The following is a 20,453-nucleotide window of genomic DNA, read 5'->3' as shown; positions in this document are numbered from 1 at the left end:
GACTTTGGTTCCACTCTGCGTCCGTCCATCCACCAGATGAGAGACCCTGACCTTTCCTTCACTGAGGATGATACACATAATTTATCCATTTATTTATCTCTTTCTTGTTTCGTGTGTCTGTAGAGGACAGATGAGATGATTCATTTAAGCGCCAGCGCTGCTCAACGCCCACCAGTAACATATATTCTTGTTTCCCTCCCTCCCTCCCAGCATAATTAATTCTGTTAAATGGACAATGACTGTTAGAGGCTTTACATTGGACAGCGTGTAATTCACAATAATTGTTATGGACATTATTAGTGTGACAAGGCCATTACAATTATTATCATTGTTATTATTTTGATTAGGCCTGTAAAGGGCTCCAGTGGGCGACTATTGATCTATGCATTGTGTCAGCAGCCATGTTTCACAGTGGGAAGACATTTTCCGTGACACAAGGTCTTATTACATTACTGTTTTGTCCTTGGCAGACATAATTGTTCTCCTTTTTTAGTCCCGTCTTCTCGCTCTCTACGCCTGCAACTTACACCTTGAAATGCTGAGACTTAGCAGCTGGTATTGTAGAAGCTTTTTTTTATTATCAGAGTCCTGGCTCAGCATAATTGGACATTGAGTTTGGTCTAATTGCGGATTTTTAAACATAGGGGGATTAGTTCTGCTGGGTCCCAGAGATGTTTCATTTAGAGGGTTTGACGAGAACTTTTGTCACATCGAGACGAGCTCAGCTAAAACACTCGACTACAGGGATCCCTGTCAGGGTTGCCATAGCTCCATACCATAAGTCCCCACAAAACTGTGGATCGTGTTCATTTGTGAGTTTTAGAAGTCCTGTTCAGCAGATTTTTTTGAACTTTGGACAGAGCCCGTTTAGCTGTACCCCCTGGCTTCCAGTCGTTATGCTAAGCTAAGAAGAAGAAGAAGAATCGGAGGGACAGTCCCCTTTATTTGTCACACATTTTTTTTTCATGCACATGCACACACACAACATGCAAATTGGTGAAGCTTGTCCTCCACATTTATCCGATCCTGGTCGTCCTTCCTCCGCGGCAGACCAGGAGCGGTGGGCTGCCATCTGACCGGCGCCCGGGGACCCAGTTTCTGTTCGTCACCATTGGTCAGGTGGTGATCTTCTTGCATGTTTTTAGTGGGGGTTTTTAAGGAGGAAGACCCAAACTCCACACAGAAAGGCCCCTTTCCTCGATCAGCAGGCACTGAAAACATAGTGGACGACACGGGCGACCTCTTGTTCCACCTAGACCAAAATTGCTGCGCCCAACGTGGGGCTCGAACCCACGACCCTGAGATTAAGAGTCTCATGCTCTACCGACTGAGCTAGCCGGGCTGAGAGTGGCACAGATGTTCTCATGTAACTCTCAGCAAGAAGGTGAATAAGCGAATGTCCAAAAAACTGCTGCAACAAAACAGTTTTGCCTTTGAAGCTACAAGGTCATGTACATGGGGCCTCTGTGCACCTGCCAGCTCAGCTGTCAATCAAACACACACTGACCTGCCCACTACGAGGCTCGCAGGATTTCTGATGCACCTCCAAAAACCTTTGCCAAACCTAGATTTGGCACTGACTTTTCTTTTTTGAGTAAAGACGGGATGACTTGTCATTTCAAGCTTTTTTCACGCTTGCCTGATTGATTATGTGGAAATGCTAAAGATAATGGAACGGCTCAGCATTTTGTAGCTTGAATTTTCTGTGACCTTTCTGTGTCAAGAAATAATGACTAGAAGTTTGCACAGAGCGGTTACACTGAGACGTCTGTTAAGCTTTACATGATCGCAGATAGCTGGTATTTTACTTTGCTCGTTGGTGGAGCAGCAAAAGTATTCATTTTTCTGTTCAGTCACCTCTGCGAACCTCTCACCTCCAGAGCCCCCGTGCCCTTTTCTTTCTATCCGACACTTGCACAACCTCAGTCCACGTCTGTACATCTCTCCTCAGGATAAAACATTGCCTTCTTTGACATGCAAAACACAATGCAAAGTCTAAAGAGCACACATGGAGGTGTGGTGTAAGAGAAGGGCTGCAGGAAACGTTTGCACCAATTGAAGAGCCCCCAGCCGTGGGTGTCAGCTTTCTCCTGGTGAGTGTCAGCAGAGGTTGACCTTTTCTGCTTCGGTTAGATTCATCACATCTGAATACAATGCCTCCAACTGAGTGTTGACCAACTGAGGCAGGATCAAAACACTCTCTGCGCCCAACTCAGCTGGAACTTCGTTAACACCGCTGAGCTGTGAAAACTGTGATTTTCTGAGGTGAAAAAGTATTTGAGACTGAGGTGGTGAGTGATAGAGGAGGGGGGGCCAGAGATGCAGTGGACAGAGAGTTTATTTTTGAACAGCGATCCTTTGATCGGCTAAAAACATAAATATTGATCGTCCTCCCAGTCCCAGTCCGGAGGAGATCATCGAGGCCGATAACATCTTTGAACTGTGAGCAGTGCTAGCTCGGACCTCTAGGGGGCCCCAGGCAAGATTTTATTCTTCACTCTTTCCCAAAATCACGTACATTTGAGTGAAGTGATGCTCTCTGCATTGTTCTATTACATGGTAGTATTTATCATGTCGAGACAAAGAATGCTGTCTTTGTCAGACATATTTCCAAATTCCCAAAAGTACCGCATGCTTTTATTTCTCTTTTTCCAAATTGAAATGGGAGGAAGAAAGTTTTTTTTTTTTAATTTCATTGTTGCATTGTTCTCAATTTTCAAGCCTCTTATCAGCAATGGAGAGGCTGAATTATCATCTGCCATCTGCCAGAGATTCATACTCTGTGGACTATAAACTCCATTACCCAAGATGGGTGATTAGTGTGAAATCGACTCCTTTTTTGTGGCGCACCAACGTCGTGCGGTGCTAAATGCTGCCAGGAATAGGTGTGCATCATCCAGCATGCAATAAATAGCTCTCTGCACCAGACGACAGCGAAAGATTAACGCAGGAGGGAAGTGGGCAGTTTTTGATGTCGATGCAGAGCGTCTTCTTTGTCAATATCCTCATTTACTTTGTGTTGGCGAATAGAGAAATGACAAGAGTAATCTTATCAACATCTGGAGGCAGGCTGGACGTGGAGAGTTTACACAGAACGGGCCCGGTCACGGAGGGTCACAGCCCGGCAGAGCGAGCTCTCTTGCTGGATCTGACAGTGTGCACTCGAGGTTATGCCCCCCTCATCTGTTACAACATGCCTACACGCTAATCAACCCCCAGCATCGCTCTGCTGTTTTCCTCTGCTCCCGCTCTTCCACACTCATGGCTGTCACGTCTTATTCTGTGCAAGAAAAAGAAGCAAACAGCCCCGTCTTCAACTTTTCATATGGCCCCAGGCTACACCTCAGATATGCCAGCAAATACCCAAACACCGAGGAAGCTTTGGGTCTCTGATTCCCCCTCGGCCCTTGTTTTGTAAAACAAAGGCGTGAGCTGTGTTTTCTCAGCAATTGATTTAGGAGGCTTGATGGTGCGTAGTTGGATTCCAGTTGAATCCACCCAGACATGCAAAGGCTGGGCAACCAGCAAAATAACCTCCGACCCCCGCTCAAAGATTCTCTTGTGCATGAGCTGAGGTTTAAAAAAAGTGCGGTTTTGGTTAGAAGCTATGCTGAAATAGTTTTCAAGCATGGATTGCTCTTCTTGCACCCATTAACCCAACCTCCTGCCCGCAACGCGAACCTTTAGCCACCCGGCCTTTCCCCTGACGTAACAACTGCTGAACCAGGAAACATAATATCCTCTGTGATACCATTCAGAGGACTTGTGGATTATAGTACATCACTGGATTAGGGCCATCTCCCTCCACGACATCTGCTTTACTATAAAGGCTCATGGAGATTATAGGAGAAACCACATGCTCTGTTACAAACACATGGGCGCAAGATGTAATCTCATCAAGTGATTAGAATCTGTGTTCGCTCTCAATACAAACTGAAAGAGAAGAACAAAGGGGCAGAGACGGAGGAAACATTGTTGAAGAGAAAATGCTGCAAAGACAGAGTGTGTTTCTTTGGATTCGAGCGCCAGACTGTGGTTTTTCTTGGCTGTTAATTAAAATGCCAGCTCACAGCAGCTTCGCTACGTACAAGTGCGATGTGTTTGTGGTCATGCTGCACCACATTATCGTTCGGGGGGGGGGGGGGGGGGGGGGCAGCAGCTTCAGGGACAGAGGCAGGGAATGCCAGTAACGCCAGGACGTATATGAGCAAGTTTTGAAATATCTCTGAAAGTTCTGCTGCCACCAACAATGTCGCTGACAATGGAGCTGATGAATGGAATTTCACTTGTGGCGCCGGTGGTGGGGAAAAAAATGAAGCCTTTAATGTGCAGTCTGATATATTTGAGTGCAAACGGTTTTGCACTGCATAAAAGAAAAAAAAAAAAACACTAACCAAGGGAGAGCAAAGCTTAATTCCCTAAAGGTAAAACTATTTGTTTTGCAAGCAAAATATGTGGATATCAGATAAAATAGATCGAAATAGGAATCACATCCTCAGGCATCTGTTGCAGTGCAATGTTTTGCTCTTTTGCAGCCTTCTGGCCTTTATGAGCAGTTTTTGGTTCCAGTTATGAATCTTATGCAAACTCTACAGCTATTTCTGTAGTTGAAAGTATTCTTTACAATTCAGATGAACTGGCCCGTATGTTAACACATGGGATGACACACATCCTGCTTGTCTTCCAGGCTAATGCCGGTTGTAATGAGAGTACAATACTACACAGAAGTGCAGCTTGGTGCCTCATGCGCTCGCTCTCTTTGCGTCTCTGCAGCAGATCTGTAATTGCCTTTCTTAATAATTATCATATATTTACTGAAAACAAACACATACACACACCATCTCTTAAACACACACAAACATGTATGCAGACAGAACATATACTCCCCACCATCCACTACTAATTAGGAGCTAATTATCTAGGCAAGTGTACACAATCTCAGCAGATGGCAAAAACCGTGGCATTAGCACTAATGACCTTGAGCAGTGTGAGACCGCGGGCTTCCATTCAGGAACAGCCTCTCTCGTTATGATATGCTGCATTATCATTAAATGGCACACGCACACGCAAATGCGCACACACCAGCAACCAAGGTTACTAAACCAGTTGTCATTAAGCTGCAAATGTTGACTTGTTGTGTTTTACATAGAAGGTTTCACTTCACAGTGTCACGGCTATGTTTAGGCCGAGGCTTTGGTTTAGGATTTATGTTAAAATCAGTGTTATTTGTCAGTGAAGGTCCTCACAAACATAGTTACATATGTGCTGTTGCTTGTGTTTTATGCATGCATATATGGCTTTTCTGTCCTAGTTGCTTCCTGATTTGACTTGCAGATTTTTTGTTTCCTGGCTGAGTATCTGGGCCTCAAGTAGATGAAATAAGTACTTTTGAGCATTGTTGATAATTTACCAGAGCGCACATATACCACTCTTGAACACTGAGTATGTATGAGTGTGTTTATCATCTCATTGTACTTCTGCATGCAGTGTGCTAATGTTCCTCATTTATGATTGAGATCTCCTGTTCAAATACGGCTGATTGTATAAAATGAGAAGAACGTCATTCATCCCACTGTAGCGTAGAAGAACGGAAATGTTTGATTTCATGGTTCTGCATCAAAGCAAAGTTGTCTCTGATGTGTTTGTATTTTATTTATGATACCCTGTATTTACACATTTCAGGCATCTGCGAGTGTTTGCAAGCTGGCACAGGTCCAACATGTGCCATATTTTGTTTGCCAACAGCAGACGTTTTAAGCTGAAAACCAGTCTTGAGGATGAGACAAATCCCATGTTGTTATATAAATAACAACTCTAAGGGATCTGCATATTGATTGTTTGTGTATTTTATATATCATATATCATCGTAGGACTCTTTAAAATGCCCAAATATTGATATCGGAATCCAAAATCCAGTATTAATTAGAGTATTCTTCCAACTATTCCCCCCCGTTTTCATGTGTTATGTCAGAGGGACTTGTCATTCATGCCACGCTTCTAAAAACATGTTATAGTGTTACAGGGCGTGGCTGTCGCTCAGTAGGTGGAGCGAGTAGTTCACTATTCAGAAGGTCGCGTTTCGATCCCTCACTCCTGCATGCTGAGGCGTCCTTGGGCGAGACACTGTGTCCCCCCCTCTTGCGAGCTGTGCGTGAATGGGTGAATGTGGCATGGGCTGTAAAATGCTCTGAGTGGTCGGCAGAATAGAAAAGCTCTGTATAAATGAGGTCCATTTATCTATCCTTCATCTGGCTGAAGTGTAGCACTGGATTGGCAAGTTTTTTTCAATAAACCCCCTGATTACCTGGTTTGCAGTAGCTCTCAACGCAGTGAGTCCTCTGCAGTTGTCCAAGAGACGGAGCATATAGGACAAGGATGTAGTGACAGGACTAATATATTTGAGAAGAAAAACATGCAATTACGAAACATTTCATCGCAAGGCTGGCGATCTAAGAATATCCAGCTTGAGTACACACATGATTTTCCCGTCTGTGCTTCTGCTCGTTGCTGCATCCGTAAGACATGTGACATTAACAATGACTAATAGACCCTCTCCTGAATGCCACATGATGTGTATTTGATTTTTTCCTTTTCATTTTGGTTTTTATTGAACCTATTAAAGTGTGCGTCATAGGGTTTTATCATTTGATCCACATGACAAGGTGCAAAAAAAAAAAAAAGCTCTATAATGGAAAATGTTGAAGAACATCTCATGTACAGTAATTTCGCCTGGGAGGATACTGCTGTTCTTCCACTCTCCTCACAGATGTCAGATGACTAATGAACAGTATCTGTACCTCAGAGCTCACTCATTCAAATTGGCTCCAGTCTTCTGCCTTGTTTCATCTTTATGAATGTATAGTTTGACATTCTTTGCCATGAATGCTGGAATAGCGCTGTCATAACACACGCTTGTTCTTATCATAGCACGGCCTTGTGACTATCCTTCACTGAGAGGGAGAATAAGCCTTGCAAGTATTCCAAATATCCTTTTAAGGTTAATGCTGTCTATGTCTATCCCTTCTTCACCAGAAGTCTCATAGTTGCACAAAAAATTACTTGATTTTCTATATTTTTGGCAATGAAACTACATTTATAATGCATCTTCTCAGGCCCAGACACTCTTCTGGCATCCTGTTGGCACTAATGCCTAAGTGAGTTAAAAAAAAAAATGAAGATGGGTGTGGGAGGTGGTTACGAAAAGGAACAAAGTGATAGAGTGAAAGGGAGGTGAGCAGAGGGGGAGCACAGAGGAGGCTGCATTGTGCGACCCCCATTTGGGACATAAATGGCAAAGGCAAACGGCTTCTGGTATCTTGCTTTTGAAGGACCTTAGCCCTTCATCTCATCCCGCCTGCCCAGCCTGGCAAAGGCCATTCTGCCCTTTCCTTACAATGCCAACAGTCTTCTTTCCAGACCAATGCATCCTAGGGCTGTGTTTGGCTCTGATCTGCATTATAAAAGAAGCCTAATGCAGCAGGTAAGAACAGGACAGACTGGGCTAATTGCAGCGAGGGCGCAAGCCTGGTTTTCTTGCTGGTAGATGGATGTAGAGGGCACAGGGAGAAAGAGAGCTTGTCCTCAAGAGACTTTTTGTTTAAAGTTTAGGAATGACTTGACTTTGAACTGTAGAGTCTAAGAGAAAATAGATAGCATGCAGAAAACATAGTAGTAGTTTCCAATAAGCTGAGCCTGAGCACGTGAAAGTGAACAAGATGGAACAAAATACATTAATATTATATTTTTAAACAAACTGACAGGCTAGCCAAATGTACGTGAAAGAAAAAAATTGGGTGCACTCCTTCAAGTTTCACCTTCAGAAAGTGATTTAGATCATCTACTGGATAACTGTTGGACAGCTGAGCGAATGCATGAATATAGCATCTTTCTCAGTCATAGCATTAGAGATGCAGCACAGTATACTGTGGCACTGTTTTACAAACAATGGGGCACTGTCAATACCTCAGCTCCGGCTGCTGTTAGACTCAAGGACTCAGAGGTTCTCCAGACAGGCTGCTCCTGTTGTCTCAAGCATCAGCTTTGTTTCCATTTTCCTTGTATTCCACAACAAAAACCCTGTGTTTTCTGAGCTCCAGCTGTAACAGCACACATATGCAGGTAATACAGACCAACTATAGTTTGGCTGGGCAAAGTGCATTTCATATACTGTTTGAAGGAATCATTACTCTTCATGGCAGCCGGGGACTGATGTGCTGTGCGATGGTGAATACATGTTCGTCCACACCTGATCTGTGACTGCAGGAGGTGGGAAAGAAATGGAGTGTGTCGCGCCAGTGCCATGTGGGGAGATTGTGACAATGAATGGAAAGCCATCTGATATATGACGCTGGATAGGCGGAGTGTGTACGGGAAAGAAAAGGAGTGTGTGCAAGAGTGTGGCTAACACTGGAATACCGTGCAGATAGTGTATGCGCGTGCACCGTGCTTGTGTAACAGATAGTGTAAGTCCGTGCGTGTGCGCCCGTGGGCACATGTATGAGGATGTGAAAAGACAGCTGATAGGATGTCAATCACAGGTGCTTCACCTGTCACGGCGGTGCTGCTGGTGAGGGATGGCTCTGACCTTCAGCAGTGACAAGGGAGCAAGGCAGCACAATTAGACTACGCTTCTGCATCTCTTCCACTCGCCCTCTCTGCCGCCCCCCTTGCCGCACATAGACGACAGGCCACACCCCCGTCCTTTCAATACCCAGAGTTCAGTGTCACCTGACGAGGATATCGTTTCATGTTGAAACTGAAGACAGGGACATGACACCCGCCTTCAACCATAGATGTGGGATGGGCCAGGAGGTTTATAAGGGGAATGACGGAGTGAACGGATGAAAGGCAAATGAAGAAGTCGTTGAAGAAATTGAGAAAAAACAAGCAGTGAGACCATCAGACATGTTGTAAACACACTCGCAGGTTAGTCAGGTTTACATGGACATGAATGAAAGTGCATTGTAAAGCTATTGTCCCTACGCAAATTATGAAAAGTAAAAGTAAAATGGTCCTTGTCAGTGTTTAACTATTATATCGGATTAATCTTACTGCTGCATTAATGTTGCATTTGGCTGCTGTAGATGTTTAATGTTGAGCTCATTTTAGCTGCTTTATTTATTCCATAAGATCATCAGTTTGTTGCTGTGAGAATTTTCTCCACCCATAAAGGAACACTCCAATCCTTCGGTTTATCGGAAATATTCTATAATAATACACTATAATATAGTGAAATATAAGTATAACGTAGCATAAAATGGAAATACCTTGAATTTATACTTGAGTAAATGTACTTAGATACATTAGACCACCACCTGAGTTAGCGACGCTGCCTTTTCCACAACATTCTTTGTGGCTTGTTGTTGCAGGAAAAGCACAGATGGAATTAATAACATTGATTGAAGCAAACATAACCTTCTTGATGGAGGTAATTGTCAGTTCCATTAGTTCTGGTATTCCAGTGAGCCAGCACACACAATACCAGGACCTCGTCTAAGTGGAATGCAGCCATCATTAATGGAAGATACACCTGTGCTTTGCTTGCTATGGCATGAAAAGGGTCTATTCTGAGGTCTTAGCAATTAATTAGGTGAGTACAGTGTTGCCATATCCAATAGTGCCAATGGGCAGAGCTACAAAGACAGCGGTAACGTAAGGAGCTTTTGATCTAAAACGGTAGTTGTTTATTTGAAAAATGAAAGGGTGACATGAGAGGGTTAAATGGAAGGTGAGATAAGCGCAGAGGTAAAAGGAAGGAGAGTTGTGGAGAGGAGCAGGGACGGCCAAGGAAAAGCACACAAATGGAGCGAGGGCAACAGGTCACTTGTAAAAGAAAATGGAGAGCGAGTTTAGGATGGGTAAAGGACAGGTGAAGCCCCGCGTCGCACGACGAGGTTGTGATCTTCCCGGAGACGGTGATGAGCGCCGGACCTCTGATGGATGGGCCAACCTCGGCCCTCTTTGCAGTGTCATTAGGCAGGAAGGTTTGCAGGACTCGTCTGAATGCAGCGTGCGGCGCTGCTGTCCATTCATCACTGGCCTGCTGAAGCCATCAAGAAAGAAGTTCAGTTGGTGTGTACGTTGCAGCGAAGGGAAGTGAGGACTTTCTAACAACCTATAACTCATAATAAGTGTGTTATGAAGACGTTTTGATGAACTGAATGCACAATCTAGTTGTCATTTACCTGTGTGCAGTGTTTCCCACAGGATTTTAGGAGACTGTGGTGGGAGGGTCTCTGACCCTTGGGGTTGGGTGTGTGTGTACGTTTTCAAGCCTGATGTATGTCTTTAGGGCATTTTGAGACCACTGAATGTAATATAAATTGCTGTATATGAACATAACAGGTTGGTATCATCCTTAAGAACATACAAAGGCATATCAGGAATATTTCAAATTTAATCTTGAAAAAAAAAAAAAAAACATGACACAAAGTCATTAATTCATTCACTCACTTATTCAATCAATTGTTCATTTGTTCATTCACTCACTCATTCAATCAATTGTTCATTTGTTCATTCACTCACTCATTCAATCAATTGTTCATTTGTTCATTCACTCACTCATTCATTCATTTAGAGCATACAAAACTTAACATCAATCATGTGAACAATCTTCACTGTCAAACAAAACGATGAACAAAGAACACTTGCTGTCCATAACCTTGGCACATGCATGCTGCACCAATAGTCAGCTAAGACTCAGATGAGACGAGACTGTGGCGGGCCGCCACAGTCTCCTTAATTGGTGGGAAACACTGGTGTGTTATGTGTATGTGCACCAGGGAACATTCTTACTCAGACTCAACCTACACATTAGGATTCAGTGCCTCATGGGTTCATATGGCCTCTTCATACACACAGTGGTGCCCAAACTGGCCTCCAGCATTGGCTTTATCTCAGTCTGTTACTCCACTATGAATTGGATACCACGATGTGGCACTGATACAGAGCACGAGGGCAAACTCATTTTCTCCGAGCAGTGCAGCTGAACTGGCCGCTTCGTGCAGAACTGTAAATGACATGAAATCTTTTTTTTCATTTCTTTCACTGATGGGCATTAACTCTCAAAGGGGAATTATGTGGTTTTGCAGGCTTAAGGCAGATTAAGATCCTGATAAATCATCATACTTTGTTTTTTTTTGGGGGGGGGTTGTTTTTCTGGACTGAACATATTGCCTGCAGCACAGTTCATAGTAGGAGTTACACAAATAAAAAAAGCTCTGGATTTCTAGTTCCAAGAGAAAGAATCGATATATGGTTTTTGTTTCATGAGTGCAATGATCGCACAGATATGGCTGCCTGGTATATAAATTTTGGCTCGGGTCAGCATACTGCCAGATTGGCAGACCTGTTGTGTGTGATGTTTCTTCAGGACTGCTGGGACATTATGCAGTGTGATGGAAAATGGAAAATGGGCGCAGTAAGGTGGAGTGCATCTTACATAAATTGAATGGGAAAACTATTTTTTTTTTATATATATAACTCCGTAAAGTGGCAGAGCAGAATAGCTCCCTAAGAGCAGTGGAGTGGCTGAGTGTGTGTTTTGAGTGTCCACTTTTAGACAGATGCTCATCAGACAATGGCAGACATGGTTACGGAGGTGGGAGGCAAACCCGTCAATCACGGCAGAGCCAATACACTTCCATTTGAGGAAGCTGTCAGTCACCTGAGTGCGGCGCTGGCAGGGTTGTCACCAGAAAGAGCGAGACAGAGATTGTGCATGAGGGTTGAAGAAAATGGAGGGAGAGAAAATTATTTGGTAAACTGGAAGGAGACGAGCTGCCACTTCCTGGTCTGAAATCAGCGCCTGTAGCTGTTGGAGAGTTTCTGTGTGGCTGCAGGAAACTTTATTGAATTTGATAACGCAGCATTCAGGTGTGTTTGTTTGCTCTCCTCACTGTGTCTCTCCATTTTTTAAAATTATTTTAAATGAATTGCTTGAGGGGCTGCACGGTGGTGCAGCAGGTAGTGCGCGTGCCTCACAGCAAGAAGGTTGCCGGTTCGATCCCCGGGTCAGACGGGGCCTCTCTGTGTGAAGCTTGCATGTTCTTCCCGTGCATGCGTGGGTTCTCTCCGGGTACTCCGGCTTCCTCCCACAGACCAAAAACATGCTCATTAGGTTAATTGATGACTCTAAATTGTCCGTAGGTGTGAGTGTGAGTGTGAATGTTTGTCTGTCTTTGCATGTGGCCCTGCAATCGGCTGGCGACCGGCTCAGGGTGTACCCCGCCTCTCGCCCATTGTAGCTGGGATAGGCTCCAGCCCCCCGCAACCCCAAAAGGGATAAGCGGTATAGATGATGGATGGATGAATTGTTTGAGCCTTGTTCCCATCGATTGTCAGGCAAATTGTAAGTGAAATTTTGAAATGTGGCAGAAAAGAAAGGAAAAAGCAAATTAGGCATGTTTCAATTAATGAGTTTGAAGCGAATAAACTCGGTTATGAAAAGCGTAGTTTCACCAGAAGGTGGTGGTAGAGGCTACGGTACACATGGCTGCAATAAAAAGAGTAGAAGAAGAATGTTTCCTCGTGTGAGCTAGTGTTTGCCATGTTTCATGTTGTCCAGAGATGAAGACTATGAAAACGAAGAGCATTATGGGAATAAGCCGGGAAGACAACGACAGCGGAAACAGCTTCTTCTTCTTCTTTGGGTTTTCTAGTGGAAACAGTTCATCCATGATCTGAGTTATGTTCACTACATCAGAACATATTCGGCAAAGGTGTTTCCATCTCCCATTTAGAACCTTCGAAAAAGGCAAAAACCACCTAAAGTGAGCGTAAAAAAAAAGGTTTTTTGAGCGTAGAACCTACCATGTCAGCGCGTTTCTCTGCACGTTAAAGTATCGCATTAGAAAAGCTTGATGGAAATGTTAAAATCTGAACTTCGCAAGATATTTTTTTTAATCTGAGATGGAAACACCTTTCCCGAATAAGTCCTGACGTAACGTTTTACAGGAAGTTGAGGATCTTTCGCGCTGACTGACGTGGTTGCATCTTAAATTTCATGAGGCTGGTTGGCTCCTCTTTAAATTCTGGCTCTTCATCTCTTTTCTTTTTACTCCAAAGCCTTTCGTATTAGACAGGATACCACGCCAACAGAAATTCAGTTTGGCTTAAACCTCTCTTTCAATCCAATTTCTGCTCGTGTGTTGACAGAAAGTGTGAAAAAAAAGATTAAACTTTTCACCTTCAGACACATCTTTCTTGTAGGTTTTTAAAGAAGTTTTTTTTTTTTTTTTCCACACCACAAACAGACCTTACTGCCTCTGTGCTGAGAAAAAAGAGTCCCAGCTCAACTTGTACTGAATAAAACACAACACTGAATCCCAGTAATAAACATTTTCATACCCAAACTCTCGCTGAGCTCTGCGCTGAACTTGCTGTCGATGAACTTCTGATTTCTATGAATGAGAAGATCTTTTTTTAGAAAGCTCAGATCAAGTTTGACACGCAGCCGCCACAAAACCAAAAACTGTGCTCCTCAAAGCGTTAGCAGTCGACAAGCTTTGGCTTCAGCGCGTAGTTCTAGATGCTTCTGAGCCATCAGCTTTCACCTTTGCTTTTATTGTGTTTATTATGCACACACAGCAGCTCTTCAGTGACCTTCCTAGCTGTCTCCAGGACATTCACATCTGGATTTCTGGAAGCTTCTTACAGAGACTTATATCAGGTTGCTTCTGCCAGATTTCCAACATGCTATCTGTTACAGGGATATTTTATGGAGTATGAATATTGTAGAAATGTTGATGTTTCTTGGCTTTAGACAGCAGCCTCAGTCTGGATAAGCACTTCAAAACATTTGTGCCGTCCTGCTTAATTTAGCTCGGGGGAATCTCAGAGTATTCCTCATCATGAAAACCTGCCTGCAGCTTGTCCGAAACGTTCCCTGTCATCATCAGACCTAATTTAAGACCTTCAATTAAGATCTATTGATCCCCATTCATGATCTGTTACTTTAGAGCACAAACTGGTCAGACCCCTACCCATCTTTTTTTCCTTTGTATTTCAGTCAAATCTAAAGTCAGGCTGCGTCAGGAGTGTGTGCGTCTGTGTGTGTGTGTGTGTGTGTGTGTGTGTGTGTGTGTGTGTGTGTGTGTGTGTGTGTGTGTGTGTGTGAATTGGTGAATGGGAGGCAAAAGCGTGAAGCTTTGGACCTTCATCGGCTGCTGAGATTTTAAAATTTCCACTGAGCACTTTGAAGTGAGACTTTAACCTTTGAGAAACACGTTGGTGCTTTTTACAAAAGAAAAGTTGAATTCATAATCAATAAAATGCTGGGCTGAATACTCTCAGGCGTTTTACTGCTGTACAGTATAGATCACTCGGTCCGGTATGACCAGTACTGCAGTTTATGGCGGCTAATTTTAGCAAACTTTAGAGGTGTTGCTATGTAACTGCTGAGTCCGTTCTCTGACCTCATGAGCGTTTTCACAGTGTGTTCTAGCGTACTGTAATGTCCCCCTGTTCAGTTCAGTTCATTTGGGAGGGATTGTGATGCCGTGGAAAACAGCTAAATCCAATTATAGTTTGTGATGTTCGAATATTGTGTGAGTTTTGCTCTGAGAAGCCAGAAAGCCAGTGAATAAGACCTTTCAGTGCCTCCCATTGCAGTGTCTCTCGTGTATCTGGTGCTCTCTCTTCTCTCTCTGCCTCTTTAATCTTTATGAGTTATTGTGTTAAAATAGCAAAGATCATGAATGCTGTACGCAGGAGTTTGCTACTTGTTGGCTACCTTGACGCTGCCGCGACAGATTGCAGAGTTTTGGGTATAATTTCACAGTAAACTGGCATGGGACAGAGTAGAAACCCTGCTTTCTGCCCGCTGCCTCTGAGCCCCCTTACAACAAAATATCCAGACCTAATACCCGTCCAATAAGGCTTCTGGCTTAAGAGTTTCTGTGTGCAGTGATGTAAATAAAACCCTTGTTTTCCTCCACCACATAATCCTTGGACTTTATTGTACAATTTAGCATTTAGAGAATGTTTTTGTACCTCCAGCCTTATCATCCCTCCGCTCCTCCAACCCACTTTTCGTCCTCCCCTTTTGTGTTTTATGCACTTTCTCTCATTCTTTCCTTTGACCTGGACATACTGGCACAATACACTGTGACCTGATCACAAATAATACAAATAATAAATTGAAAGCTCATTAATGAAAGATTACGGTTTCCTGTGAATACAGTGAGCTTTTATTCTGTGTCCGTGTGAGTATAGTACAAAGAACCATGCACAACAGGAACAAACATTGACCCCTGCAGCAGCATGAAAGACGACAGCAGAGCTTTTGTGCCAGTAGTTAAACACATACCCTTGACCAGCAGTTATGACCCCTCTCTTAATAAGTAAAGAATTAACTTTTTTGAGCAGGAAAAATAATGGAGGAAAATGAAGAAAAGAAAAACTTGGCTTGACATAACACAGCATTTAGTCTACTTAACTACTCCACTTGTGTTCCTTCCTTCGCCCCCTATTTTGGATCTCTGACCACTTATAAATAGGTCCTCAGTGGAAGCAATCAGATGGGAGAGCAAAGCAAACCAAGCATGATTACTGTGAGAGAACACAGCAGGAGGTCAGAGAAAAATGTATGGGAGAAGGTAAGAAGAAGCTAATTGGCTTGCTGAGCAGTGAAACCAGCCCCATCCATTCTCCTGGCTTTATTAAGACATGCCCTTCATTAGGTGAGTACAAAGGGGACAGAGCAATGATCACATTTATCCCAGGGAGGTGAAGCAGGGGCTTACAGTGTGTGTGTGTGTGTGTGTGTGTGTGTGTGTGTGTGTGTGTGTGTGTGTGTGTGTGTGTGTGTGTGTGTGTGTGTGTGTGTGTGTGTGTGTGTGAGTGAGTGTGTGCGTGTGTCACAGGGGGACAGAGGGGGGTCTCCTTGTTTGTATGTATATGCCTTTGTCGCAGTGTGAGCGGCAGAGGATGAGCAGAATGCCGACAGAGACAGGGATGAGATGGATGAGGTGGGCGACGTGTGTGCGCATGCAGCTCCGTTTGTGTGGAGACTTTGTCAAGATCCCAGCAGCGTGCGTGCGTGCGTGCGTGCGTGCGTGCGTGCGTGCGTGCGTGTGCAGAGAAGACATTCGTGCACCTGCTGTTTGCGTTAAGGCATGCATGGCTGCACACAGATAAACAGACTGATGGACACACGCACATTCCTAAGCATACGATGTATACGCAGATACACGCATTCGAATGCACGGCCATGCACGCACACACATGAACACAGCTGACCACCAGTGGCCCTCGCTCAGGGACTACACATGGAAATTAGCTTTTAGCTATATCTGGTGCAATAAATGTATTGTGCATGTCCCAGTTAAATAAACAATGAAGTAAAGCCATGCATGACTTTCACCATGTGGGGTGAATTTTGTCTTGTTAGGAGACACAGGCAAGAATAAAGGACCATAAGAGGAGAGATGCCAATTTGGGTAAAGAAGAGAGCAAAAAAAAATCAGGAAGCAATGTTAAAGCAACATTTATTGAGGCATCTAAACTCGCCTTCCTTCTAACAAACAGCTGCTACACGGTAATAACAAAGACTGACTAAAAATACCATTCTAGTACATTAAAAGCCTTCTAACAAGGCCATGAAGTGGAATTGTTTCCTGCCGTACTCAACAGTGAACAAGCATTGAATGGGCAGAGATGGTGGATAATGGCCTCTCCTTCAAAGTACCTCAGCTATCAAATGCTGTGCATATTGACCTGCGCCAATCTTCCACTAAGTGACAGTAAGTCACTGAGTGGCAATTTAGACAATTATCCCGAAAATATCTCCTGTAAAGCATTCTTTTTAATGAATCCGTGTTATTATTTTGAGAAGTTTTTAAAAAGCGTTAGACCCAATGTGTCACTTTTTTAAGATTATTTACAGGTCTGACGTTTATTAAAAATGATTGGTGCTCTGTGATAACGTTAGATAAGAGAGCACATGAGAGTCAAAGGTCATTCTTGACCTTGGAAACAGAAGTTTGACAAAGTTATCTCACTAGCTTTTTCTGCAGCAACCACTGAGCTCTCTCCATGACAGCCGAGTAAACTCCCACTGATGAAGTGAACTGATGAGCTAACAAAGGACCGTGCAGTCTGGAAAGACTGAGGAACAGCCTGGCTCGTCCGATGGCCGACACATTAGCTGCAGCCGTGAACGCTTGGTGTTCTGAGTCGTTTCCTGCTTTGTGTTCTGACATTTTTCTGTGTTTGAGTTAACTGAACTGTGGCAAAGAGCAGACAACTGAACTTTTTGATCAGACACATCCAGCTGGGAAGTTTACACACTCATTCATTCACACGTACACTGACCTGTCTTTCTTTAATAATTCAATTCAGTCAGATAATTGAGAGATTAGAGATTAGCTTTTTTGCTGCAGGGAATATTGATGCTCATGATTATTGATGATTGTGATTCTGTGGTGTCTGACTTGAACATTATTTATATTATTCCAGCTGACACCCCTAACAAATACTTTCCATCAAACCGCTGCCGTAGTTGTTTACCACATTGCATTACTGGATGTGTAGTGCCCATCTTAATACTTTACTCTCAGCGTCAGGAGTTCCCTCCTTCGCACTTTTATGTGGAAAGCCTGCGAGCCATTTTCAGGCAGTTGTCTCTTCAGAATAAATCAAACGCACCCTTTGCAACAAGGCAGTTCCCACTCTACCCACTGTTCTTCTGCCAGCGCTGCAACTCTGCTGCATGCACCTGTAGGCTCTGATTAAGTCACCCACCTGGGGGAATTGCTATTTGGCATCTCTCCAAATATCACTGATATTTGCACTGCGGTTTGTATTTGCACAGTATATTTGCACGCAGAGTATTCACTGATAATATTGTCCTCCGATAATAATAAATCCGCTCCACGTTACTCGGCTGGCTGACACACAATAAATGGCGGCCAAGACGAGTGAGAGATGTGTTATTTTGTGGCTGACGTGTTATCGTCACATGAGCAACACTCGCTTCAGTTCACTCTCACGTTGAACTTGGCTCGACAAACAGTTGGGGCTTTGGCAAACACTTGCAACACCTGTGTGTGTGTGTGTGTGTGTGTGTGTGTGTGTGTGTGTGTGTGTGTGTGTGTGTGTGTGTGTGTGTGTGTGTGTGTGTGTGTGTGTGTGTGTGTGTGTGTGTGTGTGTTAGTTTGCATGCGTGCCCCTTTGCTTGTCAGCTGGTGTAGTCTACAGACGAAGCGAAGGATAGGAAAAGTAGCTTCCTCTTTTCTCTTCTTCTGTCTGTGATTCCCCTGCTGTAACCTGCCCATCCATTATTGAGCACTGAAGAACATTGTTCCACTGCGTTAATTTTTCAGCAGGCCAGGGGTGGACTGCAGACACACCCCATCCCTAAGCCGCGGGTTAGCCAGGTCACTGATGCGTACTGTCTCATACAGTTGTGTGCGTGCTTGTGCGTGTTTTGACTGTGTGTTTGCTCATTTATTTTCCTCTGACTGCACTTATTTCCTCACACGGCGCTAGTATCTGAGCAAGAGTCCTGATGCAAAGAAAATCTCCTCTGACATATATTTGAATAAAATGGTACATTTAATTTTTGGATGGAAGATATGGGCTTAAATCCTGCCTGTTTCAGTGTATAAGGACCTCAGTGGAGCATAGTGAAGGTTATCTGCAGGGATGTTTCATGCAGGATTTTCAGCCATATGATCCAGACACATGAGATGCTTCTCAGCTTTATTGTGTCTCATAATACAGGAATTGATTTGCCTCCATAAACATAATAGCATAATATGCTCAGTGTACTGTGCACCACACTTCAGCACTAAGGAGATTTTTCTTTTTGGATCTTGTGGGAAATTAAACCAGCTTGCTCCTGAGCAAGCGCACACACACACACAGAGACACATGCACACACACACATTCCTAAACACATATATACAAATTTGCATGTGGGAGAAAAAGGCAATTACACAAAAGTAACAGGAACGGAGAAGCCATGTATTGGCATACATTAAATCATATTTTCTCTGTTTTTTTATAGTGCATAATCTTTCCCACACTTGTGTATTAAAACTTTTTTTTCTTTGTGTAGCTCAGTTTCACAGCATTAGCTGCTTAGTCTAGCTTTGCAAGTCATTATTGGAGGTGGGAATGGATTGCTGTGTGGTAAGTGATAAAGGTAAGCATGCAAGCTGAGAGCTTAGCCTGTCGTGGCTAAAGGTTAGCTCATAGATTTATGACTGCCGCCGCTCTTTGCCCAGGCTGTTTAAAGAGGTAGACGCTTTTAATGTTTGAGCTTCTCTGATTGATTGTGGCCAGACACCGCCGTCTTATCCCTACGCTGGAGGAGATGAGAGCAGAGGAGGGAACAGAAATGTGAATCCTATCAGCTTTCAAACTTTTGAAGATTCAGATTTGATTCTCGTGTCGAGCTAATGCAGTTAGCCTCTGCGTTGTCCACATCAGTGGTGGAAGAAGTACTCAGATCTTTTGCTGAGGTGAAAGTAGTAGCAGTACAGTGTAGAAGTACTGGTTAAAGTTCTGCTTTAAAAATCTTTTTTAAACGTATTAGCATCAAAATATATCAAAGTGTGCAAGATGATCTTATGATTTCAGAGGATTCCTTGCCTGATATCGTCCTAAAATCCTGACAGGAAGTAGTAAAAACTTGTAGATTGAAGCACGCATTTAAAATCCTGAGGTGGTGTGCCTACGATTCAGATTTTGAACCAAACATCCCAAAGGGCTTAACCACCTATTACTCTTTTGTCCACAAGGGGGCATTCCAGAGATTTGAAGCTCTGCAAAACGAACAAGGATTGGGAAAAGAGGACTTTTACAGGTACCTGCAAGTTAGAAGCTATTTTAATGAACACATGAAAGAGGCTTTAGTAGAACTCAACTCGGGCTTCCTGCAGGTATTTTTATCGCAGCTTATCCCAGTCTTGCAGCAAAATTATATCCATATTGTACAATGGCATCCAAAAATCAACGCAAGACAGTACAATATATATAAAGGAGAAGTGGGAAAGAGAAGGAAAGGCAGTGATCTCGGTGGAGAGTTGGGAAAGAGTATGTCAGCCACAGTGGAGGTCAACAGGGTGAAACACATGGCATGAGTTTTGTTGGAGGAACATTGTGAGATTTTTTTTATCACACCCATTCAGAAAGGACAGCAGAGTAGTGGTGACTTTTGTTGGAGACTATGTGGCACTTGTGGAGCCAATCACTTCCGTATTTTCTGGGACTGCCAGGTTATCAGAGAATTTTGGGAAGAAATCCATAAACATTTAACAAAAGTAAAGGGGAGGAATATTACCTTCAACTATGAATCTGTATTTGGGAGACATTGACTTTCACAATTGGAACAAGAATGATAAAGAAAATTTGCTTTTTGTACTATTGGCAGCTAGTAAAAAACAAGAAAATGGCTTAAGGTAGAGCCACCCACCATTGAGGAATGGATGGATATGGTACGTGAAATT

At 43.5% G+C, this 20,453-nt stretch overlaps 1 protein-coding gene and 1 non-coding gene across 2 annotated transcripts in view; one reads left to right on the top strand and one right to left on the bottom strand.

Annotated features, from left to right (window-relative positions):
- The window catches only part of sdk2b (sidekick cell adhesion molecule 2b), a 249,802-nt gene that overhangs the window by 145,769 nt on the left and 83,580 nt on the right, over window positions 1-20,453 (top strand). The window lies entirely within an intron of this gene.
- trnak-cuu (transfer RNA lysine (anticodon CUU)) lies at window positions 1,270-1,342 on the bottom strand. Its single transcript has one exon. It is a non-coding gene; the product is annotated as a tRNA-Lys (tRNA).

Source organism: Chaetodon trifascialis, chromosome 21 (genome assembly GCF_039877785.1).
Source record: "Chaetodon trifascialis isolate fChaTrf1 chromosome 21, fChaTrf1.hap1, whole genome shotgun sequence".
Lineage (NCBI taxonomy): Eukaryota > Metazoa > Chordata > Actinopteri > Chaetodontiformes > Chaetodontidae > Chaetodon > Chaetodon trifascialis.
Note: the sequence above shows the minus strand (reverse complement) of the source record. Positions and strands in the feature narration are given on the sequence as shown.